Source organism: Bombus vancouverensis, chromosome 2 (assembly GCF_051014615.1).
Source record: "Bombus vancouverensis nearcticus chromosome 2, iyBomVanc1_principal, whole genome shotgun sequence".
Taxonomy (NCBI): Eukaryota; Metazoa; Arthropoda; class Insecta; order Hymenoptera; family Apidae; genus Bombus; species Bombus vancouverensis.
In genome coordinates this window covers 12,387,359-12,409,302 of record NC_134912.1, presented here as the reverse complement: position 1 = coordinate 12,409,302, position 21,944 = coordinate 12,387,359, and the positions used below count along the sequence as shown (strand labels likewise).

Here is a 21,944-nt window from a genome sequence, read left to right as displayed (position 1 = left end):
ATAGAATTGGGATAAGTGGTCCGAAGATTGGCTACATTGCGCGAATTTCAGCGATACGTTATCGTACGTTGACTTAGAATATAGAACGTAACTTTCCTATACTACGAACATATACCTTCGTCAATGGTCACAATTTTGGGAACGCTATGTATTTCATAATTATAGAATGTACAAGAAAAACGGTTCCTCGAACAAGAAAAGAGAAGAGTACTATTCCAGAGAAGTAGTAAACTTTGTAGATTTAACGTACTAGAAGTTAATTTTGGATCTGAAATGGTAGAAGTTTTTTATAGGTCAGAGATTTTGAGTTTATACAGATAGATTCTCGTCGTTCTTCGACACGGTTCCGTTCGTTATACGATGCCAGTTACTGCAAATACGTTTCCGTGGAAATCAATCTAGGAAAGCTCGGGTTCCACAAGAATTATTGGAACATAAAGATAGGTATCATTCGTAAATCAGGTCAAATACATCATACGATCTCCGCGAAATCCTCCCTCGTTTTACGCTATCGAATTCGTTGTGGAATCGAATCCTATCCATAATAAAACCTGTTTTCATATATGTATATATATATACATATATGTATATATATATACATATATGTATATATATTTCATATATGTATATATATATGTTTTCATATATGTATATATATATACATATATGTATATATATATGTATGTATGTATATGTATACACACACACACACACACACATATACATATATACCAGGAGACGCCAGAAGATAATTGGGAAAGAACATACGGTAGTAACATGTCCGTTTTGTTTCTGCGTTCATAAGTCGGCCTTTACGTCAATTTGAAGTGCCAAGGCGAAAAGTTAATCCGGTGACGAACGATGCTCTAAAACTCTGGTTGCTTGAGACTCTAAAAGGGCTTTAAAAATAAAGGATGAAGTTTTTATTTTAGTCCTTCGAAACGGCTCGAAGAAAAGCTCTTCCACTTTTCCGGCACAAGCAGCGCGCACATTAAATTCTTTACGAACCCTTAGCGCAACCGGTAATAGTTATCTCCGGCGCAGCGTAGCTTTCACCCTCTGCGCTTTCTTTTGTTCGAAATTACATTTTCTTCGGGTTAACGGCCAGACTGGATTTGCTGGCTGAAACATCGACCGATATTTTTCCTCCCTCCAATATATATGTACTCGCTCCACGGATCAAGCTGAAAAGGCTGCTAAACTACAAGGCAATTTTATAGGCACCGGCTGCTATAAACTCGTAAAAGTGTAATTCAATTCAACGACTGGGAACGAGGCCGTGTAACAATAAAATATTTATACGTAACAATGATGCATGTCGAAAATTCCTGTCGCTTTCTTATTTTTCTTTCGCGTAAATCTCATGTGAAATTCCCGCACCGATTGACGTATGTATCGATGTATATGAAACATAGAATCACGGAACCGTGACCTTTTTGTCATGATTGTCGAGATAGAACGAGTATCCCAACGACGCGATGCGAGTTCTTCGTTCTCGTTCAATAATGCATATTCGAACGCACCTTCGCCGACAGATTGCACTGGAAATTCAACACGTCGACTACGCGAAACGTCACTGATACTTTTGTTTATCATACCTAGACCGTTTTGTACAGTATGAATCTCGGTCCTCGAGACACTCTCGAGAGATATAACTCCACGCCGCGTCGCGTCGAAATGTCACGTTTGCTCGAGTAAATCTTCATTCAGTGAAACGAGGGTACCTACACCGACGTTCAAAAGTTGAGGATCCGTTGATACGTAAGTGGAGATAGTTTGGTACATTTTTTTTATATTAATTGGTGCTGCTAAGTGTTACACGGTTGATAGAACAAGAATAATGAGATCGTCGATTGAAGCGTTCAGTACGTTCAGTACGTGTCTTGAATTGGAATCAGTATTTAATTTTATATCGTGCATCGTAAATTCAAAATTTTGGGAAAGCATCTATGGTAATTTTTTAGTCAAATACAAGATACAAGTATCAGTAAATAAATTCAATCAGCAGTGAACGTTTCATCGTTCTAATCTCTACAGTATTAATTCAACCTAAAATTCTAAAATATAGAACGTGAGGAAGAAAGGAAAGTGTCAATCTATTTCGTCTCATAGTTCACTCATATGACGCTGTATATTACTCCTACGTGATAGTACTGTACTGTATATTACACACTTCGTACAGTTTTGAAAAAAGATCGCTAAAAGACTAGTTTAATAATGGAAATGGGAGTACTTGCAGTATCGTAAAAAGTTTTGTATGTTCTGTAACGACCCTGTTCTGAGGAATACCAGCTGTAAATCACTCCTCGTGGATAAAACTTGGATACCTCTTTGATGAACTCATTTGCATGACAATGACGTGTTTTCCAATTCATCTCAAACAGTAATAGCCTCAACTCGATTCTAACGTATGTTTCGTACCAAAGCAAACTAGAAACCTATTAAAAATCGAAATTGTACATCTAAGTCGAACTTTTGCAACTATTTTCCATAAAAATAAGGTTCCTTTTCGAAGAAATTGAAAAGTGAAGTTTCGTTTGACTGGAAGTAATTCTTTTCTCAATCAAGGTCTCATATGACTCAAAAACTTTATCACGCGCGTACAACTAATCTTTTCACGATACGTCACTCTTCGTTTTCCATTGCGTCATGATTGCAGAAATACTCTAAATGTATACAGATATCAAGACGAGACGAGAGATAACCAACGAGAGACGAGCCGCGCGACAACTTTGTCGTTATCGTGGCCAAAAATGTGACCGCGAGAGCGTGCAATTATCAACCACTATGCGAAATGTTTCGGATAGCAGGATTCGCCTGGGCAAACAGTTGTCAGTGAAACGCGTAACATCACGCGTCATTCCACTCGACGTCGCGAAAATCAGTGCCACGCGAGCATTCGACCGGATTCAATGTCAACGGAGGAAGTAACGTGGGGTGAAACTGCAGTTAAATAAACAGCGACTCCGTTCTCGATCGTACATCATTTATGACGCAAACGTCACTTGCCCGCCGGAGAAATTTATTTCTTTTTGCAGGGCGTCACCGGGTTGCACCGACCGTTCCATTTGTCACGATCATCTTGAATACACGTCTCCATTCCCCTTTCGCTTGGAGGAAGAAATTGTTTTGAATGGAGAAACGCCGGTGCTGCGCACTATACGTGATCGATGAATTGTTTCCGCCGAGACCGAGTCCTTTGCATCTTGTTTTTTGACACTGTCAACTTTATGAACATTCCTTGTAATGTAGGCTTTTGTTACATATCTTTGAAACCACAAAATTTCCTGAAACGTACTTTTTAAAAGAGTTGTGAATTGATCGATTTAATCAGTTTGTTAAGGTCGATCAAATCGTACACGGAAATACGCGTTTAATATAGTCAGAAATAGAAGGATGTAAAGATTGATAGAACCGTCGTTCGAAGAATATCAATGAAATCATCCTGAACCAATTTTAAAGAAACCTTGGAACATTCTTTCAAACACGCTTGAAATATTCTTGAAGCAATTCTGAGGCATCCTTGAATTATCTCTAAAACAGCCTTGTAAAGGACGTAGAATGCGTTAATCGATGTAACATACAGCGTACTTGCTCTCGAAAATGAAAATATACTGTCCAGTACCTACTAGTACTGTATATTATTGAATTAACAAACACGTTCTCAAAGAAGTTTGATCTCTTTCAAACGTCTCTTTCTGTACTGATCGGAAGTGTATAGGAATGGGGAGTGAGGCGAGGGGAGAAGAAAGAAGGGCCGGGTAGTTGAGTCGGTATTCGTACAGATAGCCAGAGCAGTTGCTGAATGCCAGGGGAGGGCAGCTGTTGCAAATTCTAACAAGAAGATGCAATCTCACGCTAGATCGACTCGCTTATCCCGAGTGTACAGATGGAGGAGGCGTGCGCGGCGTAATTTTTAGCAATCAACCCGGCCCATTTTCCCGGCCCTCCTTATTCTTTTTCCACCGAGTAATCGTGTCCACTCGGTACTGGGAAACTTCTTTGCTTTCCCAAACAACTCGTAACTCCTTCTCGATCCCCGTTGAGAAAGTTTTCCAGCCTGAAATAACCTATTTTCCAACGATCCGTTTACTACCGAACGAATCAAGGAGAAAAGAAAGAAGAAAACGAGAAGAAAGAGAAACCCAAGGTCGATTAGCGAATCGATAATGGTAAAAGAGGGAGTGAAACGCGGTTGAGATTAGAATCGAGTAATCGTCGAGAAAGGAGTAAATACAGACTTTTATCTTCGACTAATCTATGTGTTTTTCAACTCTGCCGGAGTGGTTACGTCTTTGTTATCGTGCAACCGGTAGTGTCGTGCTCGGAACTCGATACATTTACATTTATTACGTTAAGCTGAAAAAATGACGTTCGATAAGACGAAGTGTCGCTCATTTTCTTTTGCCACTATATCGCTACTTTCTTCGAGAACGTTGTAAAACATAGAAATTCTTGGTCACAAAGGGATTCGAGGAATACATGAGACTATGGTATACAACGTTATTCCGAGTATAATCGATGTGATGATATTCGTGCCGCGACACGAAGGTTAAATGCCTGTTAAAAAAAAAAGTGTGCTAGCTTCCAGATTTTAATCGTTCACGCGTTTACGAGCCAGAAACGAAAACGTAAGGTCATCGACCGAATACCGTTTAGCGCGTAAACCCGCAACTCCATTTTCTCGCCTCCGTCATCGCCGAATGGAACTATCTCGTGCGTTTCCATCAACGATCGTGCGTCGAACGCGTCGTGACCAGCTGTCACTCGTTTGGATAAGATATCGCGTTTCTCCTACGTGTTATGTGCAGTGTGGCTAATATTGCGGACGAAGACAGGATGATTCGAGAGGTGAGTTGAAATTTTGGTAAAACCTGTTGACAGTTTTTAATTCTGAATGTGTGAAATGTGAAAGGGAAGGATGTGGTGGTGATATAAATTAAACTTAAAGTCATGACAAAGACGAAAATAATTATATAGTGGAAAATACGCAAGAAGAATAATCGTGAAGTAAAGAGATGTTATTTTAGTTATATTTTGATGCAGTGGTGTTATAATTCGGGGAATGTAGACTTTTAGAAATTTGAGGAAGTTTTATGTACACAATGTGTACAAGTAATACTGGTTGAGATTTCAGTATAGATCTGTATGTTCTTTCGCGATTGAGTTTTGCAATAAATTCAGCTATCTCATCCCTCCGTCTATCGGCCTATCTTGTCGTTATCATAATTGCTTTGATGATAAGGTTTAGTCATCGAGCGTGTACCAATATTATGTTTCTGCGAAAGGTAGTGTTATGAATTATTCAGCGATTGACGAAGCATGGGTAATATACCAGCTATAAAGGTTGTAGGATATATTAAGTTTTCTGGTGGTAATTTTTATGTCTTCATAAGCATTATAAATAACGGGCAATGAAGATAGCAAATAAATTTTCAGATAATTTCTTTTTATGAATAACGATATACTTACGGTGTACTTGCACAATGAAGCTTTTGTATATTTTGTAAATTTGGGAACTTTTTTCTGGAATCCAGTTTCATTTTTTATTGTAAAATATTGAATCTCGTGTGTTCGTCACTCTTGAATTTAAAACAAAATGCGTCATGGATCTTGCCATCTATAAATAGTTTAATTTGTTTTTTTATATTTGTAAAAAATTACACCTTCTCTTTTAAATAATTATACAAGAAAACACTCAAATCTGAGAAAAACGTGTGATCTTTCAGGCTATATTTATTATGTTATTGTTCATCATATGACTCACACGCTTTCGTAGATAATATACCAGTTCCATGTGAGTCGTTTTTTATTGTGAGTGACAGTCATTTCCGAAAGTAAAACGTAGGGTGGAGAAACCTGTCAACGATTTCAGCAGCTTAATTTGTCAGACAGTAGTTTTACTAATGAATATGTCAAATTAAAATCTATTGACTCTTCCCCTAAATTATATGTAAGACTTTAATTTAAAAAAAAACAAAAAACAATGGGACTTTTACATTTAGATACGTATAATAAGCTAAGATGCTGAAATTAAAAAAAGTAATGTTCATCCTAGAAAGATTACCTGAACCCCAATGTACTTCATAAAACTGACAAATGTAACCTGTTTACATAAGCTAGTATACATCTGCTATTAGCTGTTATAAAAGGTGTTTTAATTATAAAAGCTCTTATACAAAAACACGAAGACATATAAACTAGCTTTACTTTATTTTTGGTCTTATGTACGACATAAACTAGTTATTAAATATTACCACTTTTAATAAGTTCATCGATCATAGTTATTTTTGACTATCTTTATCGCTTTACATCTTCATATTAATCATTTTCCTCAAGAATTTTTCTAAAAGTACACAGGAAATCTATGTTACATATCCAAGAAAAATACCTCTTACATGCTAGAGAAAAAATGCCATAAAATATATTATTGAAATTATTAATGATATTATCGATAAATTATTACAATATTATTAATGAAAATGTATTATCATACGTACATTCTTAGAACATGTCAGAACTGAATTATGATATATCAATAATATTTGTAATTCTTTCCAATTTCAACTATTACCATAAAAAAGTGTTCGTGTCGTTCGCCCATTCCATTTCCACCCACAGATCGATCACTGATTCTGAAACTATGCGACTTGCTTTTCCTCGCTTTAATCTCTCCGGAAAGCAGAGGCCTGGCATCGCGGTTTTTAATTCTTTCGCAGGGTCCGCAGAGATCCATCTCAATTAGCGCATGTTATTACGCCGGAACAAGGTTCAGCTCGCATTACAAACTACAGCGAGGAACCGGAAATGATGGGCCAGGTCAAGTTAGTTTCCGTGGAAGGTCGGTGGAGGGTGAACCACGAGAGAATGGGATAAAGCGTGCTTTCGTCCGCATATGACCGGCAAGATAACTGTGAAATTTCAGGGTTGCCGAATGAGCTACGGAGCACCGACTCATGGCATATATTCCACGTCGGACTTGATAATAATTCTAGCGACGTAACCACGCCAATCGAGAGTATGTGTCTACGCGATATATCTAACTACATAGCGGTCGCTCGTCATTCGGAAGATGAAAGTTGCTACCAACCGTGCACTTCGATGGAGTTCATTAATTATGATAACAAAAGCCTGTTTCGGTGCAATTTTCAATCCCCTCGGTATCTATTGTAACTGGCGAATAATACATCATTATTATTTCGTTGCATAATGGGTGGTGCGCGCGCTACCACTACCGCAACCGCGGACCCATCGATGGTCGTATAGGCCGGAAAATGGACTGGAATTAAATTCGTGTGAATTAAAAGCCGACAATGACGAAGAGTCGTAAATAGCCTGAAACACTACCGCGAAATGGATATAAACGCTAATGTCGGCCCTGGTATCTAATTCGTCTACAGAATTGTACGTTTTTGGGGTCATTTCCGTTATTTTATCCTTCGAAATGAAACGATCTTTTTTCAGAATGGTTCGTGTGATTTCAAAACGCATTGCTTCTTCATTCTTATTGGTTTCTTAAGTGCAATAGTAGTGTGTTGTTTTATCATTCTAGAAAGAGAAATTTGTCTTACAAATATGTTCGAATTCTCAGAGTTTTAAATTACGACTAGCTTTTCCTTCAGTGCTAATTTCGTTTCTTGTCTGTTACGTATATGTTCGTAGTAAATGAATAAATTAATGTTCTTCGTAGTTCATGATTAATAACGTTACTCAACCTGTCATTGGTTATACATAATATACACGTGTCTATTAAAGTTTCAAGAAGGTCGAAGCTACAATTATACTAAAGTGGTTGCCACCATTTTAGTTAGTCCGCGGTGGTTCGACGCTGTAACGATCGATCCACGGACTATCTTGCGATACTAACTATCCTAGTTGCCGCTAAGTTGATGCTAAATCTTCTAATATACATACAAATACATTAATCAAAGAAAATTAAAAAAAATATCGTATGACAAGTAAACATCACGATAAATCATATACATGTACATCTTCCTTTTTCATAAGAGACATCTAATATATCTTTTTTCTTCCACTCGAATACACGATTCACCGAAGTATATTATGATTATTGTGAATCGACTTATGTACATATATTATCAAATTACCTCGTTACACATTGTCTAACATATATACATTATCTGCTCATTGTTCTAATTCAGCTACATTATTTCATTAAGGAGTAAATTAAGCTAATTATATATTCCTACAAGATACAATATTCCTACGGAATATAAGATTATATTATATTCTATAAGTATCGATTTTAAAATATATGTTAATTATAATCTTGTCTCATTAATTCGAAACGGTTCTACAACGACTAACGAATATGGAGAATGCTTCATATTAATTTTCTACTTTAATTCTCCAATCTTTTACTGTAGTTATAAAACTCATATATGCTGGACCATTGTTCTGCATTCTACTGAAAAACGATTCCTTTTCTTTCAACGAGATTTAAAAAGAAATACACCGATAATCACAGCATGGAATATCAAATGAGGTTACGGGAACAAAGAAATAACTTACGGTTATTAAAAAATACATAAACTTTGCATTCAATCTAATATAAATGCTTTCAACCCCCCCTTTCTTTCTCTCCCTCTTTCTCTCTCTCTCTCTCTCTCTCTCTCTCTCTCTCTCTTAACACCTAATTCTCACGAATTGGACGTAGTGCATAATTGGAGTCGTACGGTCTGAAAAGACGTATCAAGAACCGAACCGTTTCCGTTGCAATAAATTCACCTCTGGCCGATAGAGTCGTTTCATCCCTTCGATACGTTCAACCCTTGTTCGACTACTTTTATCTGTTTATCTAGCGAGTTGGCGAGTCGGTGGGCACGAAAATTCGAGCGCAACGGAACAGCACAATGAGGCGGCAACGTATATGTGAAATGTGTCGGCAGTAATTGCCACGGTAATTACAGTACGTCAGTTCGCCGACCACTGTCTGTGTAATACGAGTACAAACGTGGCTTCCTGCATGCACACGTTCTCTGCTCCTCTTTCGCTCTCTCTATCTTTCCCTGTCTCTCTCGTTCCCACACTCTTTCGTCGCGTTTGTATCATGGACATCTACGACTAAAGGAGTGAAAAAACTAACGATGCTCCCAAAGATGCCATAACGACAGTTGATTACGCTGCCGCCCTATCTTTCCGTTCTTAGTTCGCGAACTAACGACGAACCTTAGAACCCCTTTGCTTCTTTCTCATTTTCACTCCATTGAATATTATCTTACCTGCAAGCCTTTCACACTGGAATATTATTTTACAATCTCGTTTCTATTTTAATATGGAATAGAGGTCAGAGGTTTCTAATACTGATATTTTAGATCGGAGCTCATCGAATTCAAATTTTTCTATCCAAACAAGCAACTTTGTTACACTACACTCCTCTTTAATAGAATACAGACACCATTTTTAACTGTATAGTCATTATTTCATGTCTGAGATAAGGTATTTAATGTATCATTTATTAAATACATATTCTCGTGTGGTAAAACAGAATATGTGAAATTTAATAAGACTCATCAATAATTTTATTATTTCATAATTTCTCCCAGATGTTAGTTGTAATCAAGCGTGCCCTCGCGCTGCCGAGTATATATGAAGACAATTAGAAATGAACCTATACATGTTCAATAATTATATTAACAATGCTAACTTTGTATTAAAATCGTTAATTACAAAGGAAGATTTTTCTGGTATGGAGTTAAGCTACGAGTGTCCGATTACCATCGTTTACGTAGATTAAAGCTACCAATCATGCAGTTTTCGAGTTGGTAGAAAATGCATTACGAAGTTTGAAAGGAGCCTTAAGAAGGAAAAACTCGAATGCCCGATACAAAGAAACGTCGATTATCCTTAATGGAGTTCCCGATCGTTCGAAGCTTGCACGGGGCTCCTTCAAATAAAACGGACTCTCTGATAATCGGAAATCGAATAATCGAAACTCCATTGCAAATAATTTAACTTCCTGGCTACTTTCCCGCATTTATTCCTGGCTGCGTAGTGGCCTATATTCGATAGTTCACTAAGCGAAAACGTATGAAGTTGTTCGAGCTGATTGAGCCTGTATCGAAACAACGTTAATTCATTGTTTGGTCAAGCATAGTATCAAATATAAAATCAGACATCCGATCCCCGTTGCCTTGCAATTTCGAAGTCACTTTCGACCATCAAATTTCAATTTATGGAAATTTTTCATAAATAGGTTCGATCCATATCTTTAATACAACGTATCTTTTGAGAAAAGTCGAAATTTCCAGAACAAAGAAGATCCATATCTCGTTCGAAAAATAATATAGTATTATGGTCTTGTAATTCTCTCAAATTTTATGAGGATTGATCATTTCAATTGTCTCATAGCTTAATATCTTTATCTTATCTTTATGGACCTATCTCGTATTCCACTTTTAGTACTGGAATTAATTTTCACAATATACATAATGCAGCCTACGTACCATTAGAAAGTAGTCACTAAATTTGCAATCTCTTTAGAAATGCTGCGTCGCATCGCACATGTATTTCAAAAGTTCCTACATCATTTTCCGTTTTTCGTAAAACAGTTGTTTAAGTTGAGTCATTTTTTAAATACACGTAGGATATCCGACTTAGCAAGTTCTGCGAAGCATTAACCAGCAACGTAACTCGACTGTCACAAAAGTCACGTTTCACATGGACGTTCAAACCTCTGCGAATTATTATCTGTACTCCTGAAGGATTATCGAATCATATTACGGGAGACTGAACGGACCGCGTAAGAGCGATGTAGAATTTCCGTGGCTGGTTCGTTAATTAATCAGGTCGAAACGATAATTTCAGCGTGTACTCGTTTTAAGCGGCTGGTTTTATTTATTGCTCCGGGAAACTGTAGCGTTAAAACAAATCGTTCGTAGTCCGCGTGTACTGGCGCGCCAGTAAATCATCGGCGCCGTTACTATCGGGACTGGGTCTTGCACGTGCGTGAGCATGAATTATATTATCTGCTGGATCACCATTAACGCGCGTAAACCTCCAACGATACTATAGATGAAAAATTACGATCTGTCGGGAAAAAATGTTATCGCATCTAATCGATTCGCATCTCCTACGATGATGCTGAAAGATCTTAATCGATTGCACCTGCGAATGATGAATTTCCCTATTCGATTACCGATAAGATTTATAGATCGTGGTATGTTAAGAGTAATGATACAAGTACCATCATACTTCCTATAATTCCATAGCAGGGGAATTATGGATTGATGCTATATCGCGTATTTGCATGATCAATGTTGACTCATGTTCAAACTTGCTTTGAATTTATATAATATTACACGTGGTTATAACATTGGTTATTATTTAGATTGTTTAAAGATTTATTGTAATATTTCAAGTCGTTTCTACACTACTCTTGATAACTACTTTCTAGAAAACGGTGTCTCTCTCGTTGGAAACAGTGTGAAGTTCAAAGAGAACGAAATTGTCGATTGTTCGAATAATTCAACCCTTTAGAGTAATCATCGACAACTGACAAATCAGTTTCCCTGCATCTAACCCAATTTAACGGAATTTTTCTGGGATGTTCATTAATTTCAACGTACGGTTAAAGAGAAATTCTTGCTCTTTTTTCATCTATAAGAGGCCAAGTAAATGGATTCTACTCTTCACGGCACATCAGCCGCGTTTTTAAAGCACGTAACACAGACGAGATTGCGCGCCATTGCTCTTTTTTCGTCTGCTTCCGTTTATCAATCTGCTTTGCCCGTCTTTATCCTGACAGTATCATAATTGCCTTCATTGCAATTAGTTCCAGCAAGACCCCGGGAAGCCAACGATCCTGTAGTAAAACGCAAAAGCAAGAACGGTAATGCATCGATCTCGAGCAAACATAATCTCCCCGACAATCCTATCGCCATAGAACAACGTGATTCTCTATTCGGTGTTAAATGACCGCAATTACTTATTAGGAGAATCGTATGTGCTACTACACTTGAATTTAGACGAAATGTCATAGATGAATGAACAGTTAAAGAATGTTATTTATATAGTAGGAAATACCTCGATACAATAAAAAACAGATAGCGTCTATATTGGAAAAAATGTATTGGAAAATATTCTAAAGAAAATGTTCTATATTTTGTATAAGAAATTTCCAAATCACGAAAATATTTAAACGCTTATAAAAACATTTTATGAATATGTTATGTATATAATACAGAATATGGTATATATGTGCAATGCAATACGTTCAAATACTTTCACAAGCCACTATATATCCAATTGTATCATACAACATTTCCGTACAACTTTTTGATGAAGCTAAAATCAATTCCACAAACTCTAGCAACGTGAAGTCTTGAAGTCGTTGTAATCGTGTCTTAACATACAACTTATTTACATATAGTTGATACAACTTCGAAAACTTTGTAAGTCTTAACCAAAATTATTTATAGCTGATATTCCCTTCCAGGCGATTAATTTCTACAGTGTCGTGTACGAGTCTGGAAGCGGAGCAACTTTTCGCAACAATTCGCCCGGAAGTAGTTCGCAAGTTCCGTGCGTGTATCACGCGGCCTATACGTTACTCGCCATTTGCAGTACACAATTGCTACGGTGGACCTAATTTCGATGAGAAGGTCGATAGGTTCAATTGCTGGCCGTGCATGCAACACCACGCGCTCCTCTTGCTCCGCTCAGACGTTCGCGCGTTTCGCCAATCTGCTGGCTTATCGTACGATATATCGGTCCACGCCTCGCATACGTTAAACAGATCCGCGCGATCATGGTTATTTGCTGAATTCGTTCACCGGATCTATCGTTTCTCTAATTCCATGACCCGATACAGACGTTTTCCCTTGGAATTGCGCCATGGGTTTAACGATACAATCAAACAGTATGAAACGAAGTCACAACAGATCTTTGTCTTGTACATAATATGATGATCTTTTAAGAGATATTTGATTAACACTTCGATTAACACAAGCATTAAGATGTCTGTTGGGACAAGAAGAAAGATTGCTTACACTGGCTTAATATCTGTATATCTTTCTTTATTTTTGAGAAACATACATAAGAAATTAATCCATAATAAAAGCACATCTCTGAAAATCTTCCAAAATTTGCAAGTATTCAAGACAATTTTTAAAAATAAATTTACATAACTAGAATATCAATCGGATTTATTCGCAAGAAAGAACAAATATTTAAAAGTAGAAACGGACGTATCGTATCGGCAGAAACTTTCGTAATAAACTACACAGAACATCGTGCTGCTCGTATTTGTCGAACTCTTTTTTGATATTAAAATCGTTACAGAAAGCACGATATTACTGTTACTTCATTCTGTAACGGTACGTTCGTTCGCAGACAGCAGCTGTTCGGATATTAGCCTTAGCTGGAAAGGATTTGCGGATGACCTGGATAGTTTAATCCGCCCAGTTATCTAACGGATAGAAGAAGGTCTGAAAAACCGTTTAACAGATTCATTATACATCTTCTTCTTGTTTAACTTACTTGCGATATCATATTACAGATATCTTTAGAATTAAAGTAACGCTTCCCTGTCTTTTGGAAAAAATCTATTTTGATCTTTTTTTATATAACAGTAAGACATTGTATTTTTCAATTACGTCATGCGTTTCATAATACAATATCGTATTCTATCCGCTCTTTCGAAAATAACTTCTACTCCCACATATTAAATTGTCAATTACGTTTTCCAAGTAACGTCCAGAAAGGATTCTCTCTGTCCGACTAAACGCGATAACGACAAAGTTTTCAACTTTTACGACCTTCGCAACTCCAGCTATATGAAAGTTCCATTCCGGAGCTCTATAAAAGGGATATACCTTCCGGAAGTCAAATGTCCAAAGATAAAATCAATGGTCGATTCAGACTTGGTCATTCGGTAGAACAATCGCAGCTTATTGTCAGCTTGATATTACTTGTCGCTTCGGTTTTAATTCCGCCAGAAATGATTATGAACCAAAAAATATAACAAGAAATATATACTACGTCCTGAATATTTTGCCTTCTTGAAATATATAACAATTCTGACATTTCCTTGTGAAAGCTGTTCCAATATTGGCAGAAATGGAAAGAACAAGGAACACAAAGAGAAGAACGTGGACTGGTATTCCATGATTTTTCAACTTCGTTTTAAAAATTGGTAGGGAATTTCTGTTTCTTTGATTACTTACTCCTCGCGATCTGTCCTTAGCCGGATATTATTAACTTTTGAATGAATCGACAAACATTGAATTATGTGATACACGGACCTCCAAGTTCGGTCGGTGCATTAATAAAATTGCGTTACATTCACCAACGCGTGTTCGCCGACCTACAAATTAATTACGCTGAATTATTACGCTTTGAAACCATGATAACAATAAATATCGCAAGCATGGCTCAAACCCCTGCTGCTTTACCAGTTAAATTTGCCACTTACGTTTTAAAATCCAATAACATATTATTAATTATCATATCCGCGTCGCACGTTTACATGGCGATCCATAGATTACCGGGAGTGCGACCGGATGCTCGCAATTGCGATTTCATCCTGCTTGTTCCGAAACCTGTTCACCCGCGATTTATCTCGATAACGTCGCTTGATAATATTTCCAATCACGGATGCGTTAAAATATAACGCGTTTAGTGGTATTTGAATTCACAATGCGTCAAATAATAAAATTCGGAATTTCGAGCGTGTTAAATGACGTGGAAAATTATTTTATGATAATGAGAAATAAAACAGAAAAATTTGAATCCGTACGTTTGAGATAAGGGAGTTCGTAGTTTTTAATATGTCTGTTATTTTCACGAATACCACATATTCTTAAAATTCTATACATAGATAGATTATTATACTTCCAAATAAAACCACGAACCATTATGTACGTATGTACCATTAGACATACCATGTTTCTTGATATCTAAAAATCCTAACTGCTTAACGAAACGATTACTCGATATCAGACGATACATCGTGATACGGATATGGCTTATACCCAAAAACTCAAGCTATAAAAATTGACTGCAACAAAACCTATATAAAATTCTGTATTGTCCAGAAACATGTCAAATGAGCTTGATATCCCACTCCTGCTTAGGATCTCAGACTCATTGCATACCTCGAACATCTCCATATTTCCCCGTGCGCATGACCAAAAACAATGAGCACACAACGCCCAGTAAAACAAAAGAAAAGGAAATAACAAGAAAAAAAGAAGCTTTTACATAATAGTTGCGCGATACGTTGTACAATACCACGAATATACATCGTTGTACGTCGAATTCCTCCCATTAAGAAAACGAAGGCGCGTTCCTTGGAGAATATCATACACTCGCGAGTGCGTCGCACGCGTGTATTATACGTTCGACAGAATTTTACAACGAACAAGAGGTATCGATACTTTTATGAACGAGAGCACTGGCTGTGCTCAAACATTCGCGTGTCTCCTACTGATTCTCTCTTACGATGCATCTACGATATGGAGGGGCATAGATATCTCTGCCATATCCACGTTATTCAAGCCTGTAGCTCGTTCACAACTAATGGTTCGTGTTCCACGATCTCTTTCCATCGCAGCTAATATCGCGAGTGCAGTCATTTCTCGTTTTTCACCGGTGGTTGGTGTCTTCGACGTTCAAACTGACGAATATTTAGTGGACGGGGCGGTAGATACATAGTGTTCGCGTTGGTTCAATATCGGGTTATACATGGCGGATGAGTTGTCAGTCAGAAATGTAATAGTCGTGGAATATTTTATGACGAATATTATTGGACAGGTTAAACGCGTATATTAAGCCGAAAGAACGAAAATACGTTATCGTGTTTTGCATAATGTCAGAACGCGTTGAGACGATTTAAAAGCATCCACAACGAGTTGTGATTCTCTGAATTCACAATGTTCTAGTTATTTTTCTACCGCATAAGAGTTTCTCACCTTTGGACCTACCATAGTATGTACATTATACTATAAATCATCTTGCATGTTAAATAGTATTTATCGTTGTCTAATTGTAAAAATAAATTCCAAATTTCTATGAAACTCAGGGTATTTGTAGTTTGCTCGTAACGAACGTTATTCCGAAATATTCAGAAATAGTTTCAGAAAGGTTCATTGAAATTATAAGTTAAAGTTCGAATGTAACCACATAATATTCTCTGCGTTAATCTTTGACTTTGGAACAGCTGGCTTCAAAGGTTGACGTGTTTTAAGGCACTCCGCCATGATCACACGATATCCGATAGTACGCCAGGATTGAATAAATTTAACAAACGAGTTCGGTTTTTGAGCTTAAGCTCCCTGAAATTCTAGTGGCTAACTATTTCTTAACTGGTATCCCTCTTTGCTTCGAACTGGCTTTACCATAGCGCAGAGAGAAGGTGGACTAGGAAAAAGAAGCAAAGGGAACCAGTAACCTTGACAATCTAATGGAATTTCGATATTATACAGTATCGGTTTCATAGCACGGCGTACTCCATAATCTGGCCGGTGCATAACTACACCCACCGGAGTATCGGAGTTTCGTCGAACTTCTCAGAATTTTACGAGATTAAATATTCGAAGCCGGGTCAATTGCTGCCTTTTACCTTCTCGAATATCGACCCTAACAGCTTCGATCTCTTTTTTTCTTTGCCACAAAGGTATGCTATACAGGATGATCCATAAATGCATGCAAGTACTTCAGACGATGAATCTACGCATTAATATAATTAAAAATACGTCATATATTATAGCCGAAGCATGTCTTGATATCATCTAAAGTTTATGAACATCGATCTATAAGAATCAGACAGAGCTTCAGGCTGTCATTATCTTTTTCCCGAGTTCGTTGTCGTTTTAGAGGCGAATAAATAAAAATTATTTTAAAATTTTGCATAACATCAAAATCATCTATAACTGGAAATCTAAGATACGTAGGACATATTCTCATACGACATCCTTTTACTTATATTAACGTGTAAATTTATCCTCTAAAGTATTTTCATACATTTATGAATCACCCTATCTGATATTCTCTCGTGACTTCTTATACTCTTCGCAAGATTTTATCTTCGACTTTGCGCCGTATCCCACATACTGCTATATCAAAGGTCAGAAAAGAAACCAAGAAAGAGAAAGCAAGGAAAGGAAAGATGAAAACCCTTCGTACCCCGAAGTGTTACGTTCCTTTGTTGCCAGGCTCGACTTACGAATACCTTTCCCAGTGAAATAAACAGATCGTACGTTCCGCGGTCGAGTATCTCTTTAAATTATTTTGTGCTTTCATATCACGCGCCCATAAGGATCCTAACAAAGTAGCATTGGGTCTCTCTTGGATGCAAAAGAAACGCGTTGTTTATGAAACGCTCGTTTCTCTCGAGTGGTATGTCTGTGCTACACGTAATAGCGAAGTGCTCGTAATAGTTTCAATTTTCCACTTCCTTTCAACTGGCATTCTCTAATGAATGAAAAGGGGTCTTGTTTGCGCAAACAGCGACGATTACAAAGCTATGCCGTTGTTGTTACTCACACCAACCCTCCGGTTTGCCATAATCGACCATCGCTGATTCGACGTGTCCCACCGGCCGTGAAATGGAATAAACAGCCAACGAAATTGCATAGTTTCGCACGTTTGTTTCGACCGAGGGTTCAGAGATCGCGTGACGTTTTGCATTTTCGACCATGAAACGTTGAATCGCCTGAATGAGATTAACGCGAACAAATGTGGAATTTGCATTTCATTGTTCACCGTTTTTGGAACGGATCACCAGTCACCGGTTTGTTCGTTCTTTTTTCTGGAATTGCCGAAAAGATACGAGACGAGTTTCCGTCGTTCGTCTTATTCCTCGTGGTTGCGCTGATTAGATTGTTTACGCTTGTCGTTTTTCATACACGCTGCTTCTCTTCCTGTTGCATAGTTTTCACGCAGAATTTATATATACAAATTTTGATAAGGTTCGTATCAGTGTATATCATCTTTGTAGAAAAAGATCCAATCTAATTGTACATCAAATGTATATTTGGATTCACGTTGCACAATAAATACGCGTTTAGTTCGTTCGAGAAATACTTATAACAATGAGGAACAATAAAAATGTTCTATTAAGTAAAATTACACCAAAGTAGCAGCTATGTATTAAATTCATATTATTAATCCATCTCTTTCATAATACGCTCTTTATATGCATATTTTATAATTACACATTCATTTAACTCAATCTAAAACTTTTTAATTTAAAATACTCCAATCAAAAGCGAAGATAAGTCACGATATCGAAAATACTCTTCTCCCTTTCGATCCCAATCAATATGTACGTCACAGCGAACGAGTCAAGACATCGCATACAAATCGTTTAAAAGCGCAAACCAGTTTGCTCCTCCTTCGACCAGCTATTATCCCCACATTCCCTTTACGCTCTGCAAATAGAGGCCCGTCGCAATCGAGTCTTTATTTGATTGCTCTGATGGTCTCTCCGATGGTCGCGGCTGACTAGAACGAAGCAATGTGTTTCCCGCAGACGTGTTCTCGTCTGGCCGCGTTTTCACAGCCGTTTATTTGCTCGCCAAGCACGTGTGCGCGCGTACACCCACGCGAGAGGAAAGTCGCGTGCGACGCACGTGTCCTCGACGCCTCGCGATTCGCTTCCAATGCAAGTTGCACACGAATTGCACGCGAGTTGCTGGCGAATGTTTCGACGATTGTGTTATTTCGTTTTGTCTGGCGTGTATTCCAAGCGTGTTTATTTTCACGATATTAGAACCATTCTCTGCTCGTCTTGTGAATAATGGCAACGAATAGAGAACGAAGAATAGCTGGTTCTTACGTCTGGCCTTTGCGGTGAAATGTATATGTGTTTAACGCCGATGTGTTTTACTGATGTATCTATTCTGATTATTTTAGTACGTATTTTGAAAAGATGATTATTGAAAGTGGTATTATTTAAGCGATTGTTTAAGAGAACTTGATGTAAGCAAATTTAACAAAATTAAGTCTAATTGTGGAATTAAATAGTCTGAAAACTTGTTATTGAGATAATAATTATGGAATATCGATCATATTTTTGCAATATCTGGTAATTGAAGGCAATGATAAATTGAGTTAACTATTCCGCTGGAGACATTGTAACCGATAGATCCACAGATACGTTGTACATATTTGTATTAGAATTTTTAACGTGATCGAAAGCATTCGGTAAGCTCTTCCCAGCAGCATTTCCACGCGTTCGCAATTGTTCCGCAACCGAATTCCTATTGCGGCAAAATGAGCGCATGTCCATTCACCGGAGGATGCGAGTAAGAACGCTTTTCACCGTTCGGAATCCTAGAATCTCGTTGGACAGTTGCACCAATTTCTGCCACGACCCGGCCATTACCGCGATTCGTATAATACGCGATTCACATTCAGTCGCGATCGAACGATGTGGCGGCAATTTCGAAAAGCAGCAGCAGAGACGTGGTCAACGGCGCTTGTAATTTCAAGCGAATCTCGCGGCGCATAATAAAGCCACTTAGGTGGATGATACGACGCAAACCATCGTGTGTCATCGTATCGCGTCTGTGTTGCGTAATGGCCAGAAATAGCACAGACGTTTCCGTTATAATTTGAGTTGGATCGTAACTGCTCGGTCACAAGATTCACTTACGAATCATTTTCTATTATTTTCGTAAATTTTCTTTCGTATAATAAACGTAAATAATGGTAAGATAACATACCTATGCATTTTGTCTAGCTGAACATAGAGAAGTAATATGCATATATGTAGTTAGACAAAATTTACCTTCCTTCGGCTCTTTGTCTTTTTTTTGAACATTCTCTTACGAACCTAGTTTCCTTTCAAACATTTCTCTATTAATAGACTATCAACGGCTCTCTCGTACTAATTAGTAAGATTTAACAGGAATCATAAAAATCTGAACTGAATTGAATTTAAAGAATTTAAGATACTTAAAGAATGTAATAGAGATCGTCCGCAAATAAATTTTCAATTAGTTAAAAGCAGTTGGTAATAATTGAATTTCGGCATTGCTTTATCCGCATGCCAGATACATTGCGCTCAATTATGACCTCAATGCTCGCCTATTTACAGATATATTATTTATGTTGCCTCGAGACGATTTACGGTATCGTGATTTATTCAATCGTTAAACGTTACAACTAATGCTAATTATAGTTTCATGAACTAGTCACCGACAGATAATTTATTTAATTCGTCCTACCGATGTTCTCGCGGCGCTATTGTATCGGTTTCGATAATTTCGCTGATTAACGTTCGGTCACGATGTTATCTAGTCAACGACACGGAACTCACCGAGCACCCAAATCGATTTGTCTTTATTTCACAAAATAACAGAAGCATCGTTAAATTGTAACCGAAATTATCTGTACATTACCTATATAGCTGAATGCTATAGATCGCATGTTCAATTAATTCTACTATATACCATTAAAATTACCATCTTTTAACATGCTCGTGTATTTATAAATTGTTATTTGTATTTAATGAATTCAGCTAAAAAATTCTTAATTAGTATCGGTAATGTTGAAAATAGTTGTTTAACCGAATAGTTTCAATATTCGGAAATGGTAGAGCAAATATTAGAGTACGACTCTCAACAAATTTGGAAAAACAATTTCGAAAGAACAATTTGATAGGAACGCGCGTAGTAGTAGTTGAAGCAGCTCTGTAATAGAATCTAATAGAATGTGAAAGCGATTGTTTATTTTTATAGCTTGCGAAGTTCGAGGAAAGGAAGTTAAGAGATTTCTATGTAAAGTGGGGCGATTCACAATATGCAAAGTGCGATGCACAATATACAATGCGATTTCAAATTGTGACTTTTCCTATTCGCTAGTAACTACACTATGCATATAAAATTTCGAATTTCATTATCAAAAAGTACTTTATTACTTTCTTTCAAATGATAACGATAATTTTACAACAATACTAGCAACAAAACCAAATCGTGTTCTGAAGTGCAGACCTCTATATTTTTGATCACAAAATTTTCAAACTAGCAAACCGCAAAGACGATTACCTCAAACCATCTCAAACCACCTCAAACCCTCTGGTTTCCATTTCAACCCCCAATTCTCGTGTCTCCTACTCATTTCCTCTTTAATTCGCCGAAATCGTTGCTGGAACCCGTTTAATCCCTCGCAAGCCCGATATCAACCTTCTATCAAGCAGGTCCATCGTGTCACGGAATCGTTTTTCTTTCGTGCTTTACACGCGTTAAGCGTCGAGACACGCATTTGCTAGCGGGTATCCTCGACACTGTTGTTTGCGAAGGTCTCGAAAACGTGAAAGGTCCACGGGACCAGATACTTACGAGACCGCAGACGATGATTGACATCGTCATTAAGCCGAACTTCAAACGCACCCATGGCTGGTACGCGCGAACCCGTAGGCGAGCGAACCCGTGTACACGCTCGTCGTGCATCTCTTGGCCTGTGCGTGTGCATGATCGCTGGGCGAACGTTGGCGTGGTGGTTGGGACGAGGTTGAACGCGGAGGAAAGGAGATGGCGAGCAGCGATGGCTATAACCAGGATCAGAGCCCAGAGCAGGCTACGATGGTATGTGGGTGTTTAGGAGGAGAAGAGGGTAGGGAGGAGCAAGGGTGTTCTCGATATGATTAATGCTTAGCATGCGTGCTCATATGCGGAGGACAGCTGTGAGTGACTTGCACTCCGCCCAAACGACGTCCGTTCGGCCAATGCAGCTCTGTGTGCACTCGTACGTGCGCTTACGTACGCGCGCGCCTCGATTCGCGACGCCGCGCGATACTATGTCCCGAATGCGCGACGTGTTCGACACGTATTAACTCGTATTACATCTATGATGCGGGATAGCTATTGCCTCTCACAGTACTGACACCTCCACAACGACGACTCCACCTTCTCCGTCAACCGCACGCACGTATGCCAACTCTATACCAACAGTTTCGAGCTTCTCTTTCAGTGGCGTCT

The 21,944-nt window shown here is 38.0% G+C and overlaps 1 protein-coding gene across 4 annotated transcripts in view; it reads left to right on the top strand.

Moving 5' to 3' along the window:
* kek5 (leucine-rich repeat, immunoglobulin-like domain-containing kekkon 5 protein) overlaps positions 1-21,944 on the top strand; it is a 413,026-nt gene that overhangs the window by 338,722 nt on the left and 52,360 nt on the right. Inside the window, exon 1 of one of the 4 annotated variants that reach the window (XM_076624524.1) lies at positions 4,713-4,851. The exons of the other annotated variants lie outside the window; for them this stretch is intronic. The gene's annotated coding sequence lies outside the window, so the exon portion shown is untranslated. Of the gene's footprint in view, positions 1-4,712; positions 4,852-21,944 lie in introns of those variants that run through there. 4 annotated transcript variants of the gene reach the window in all.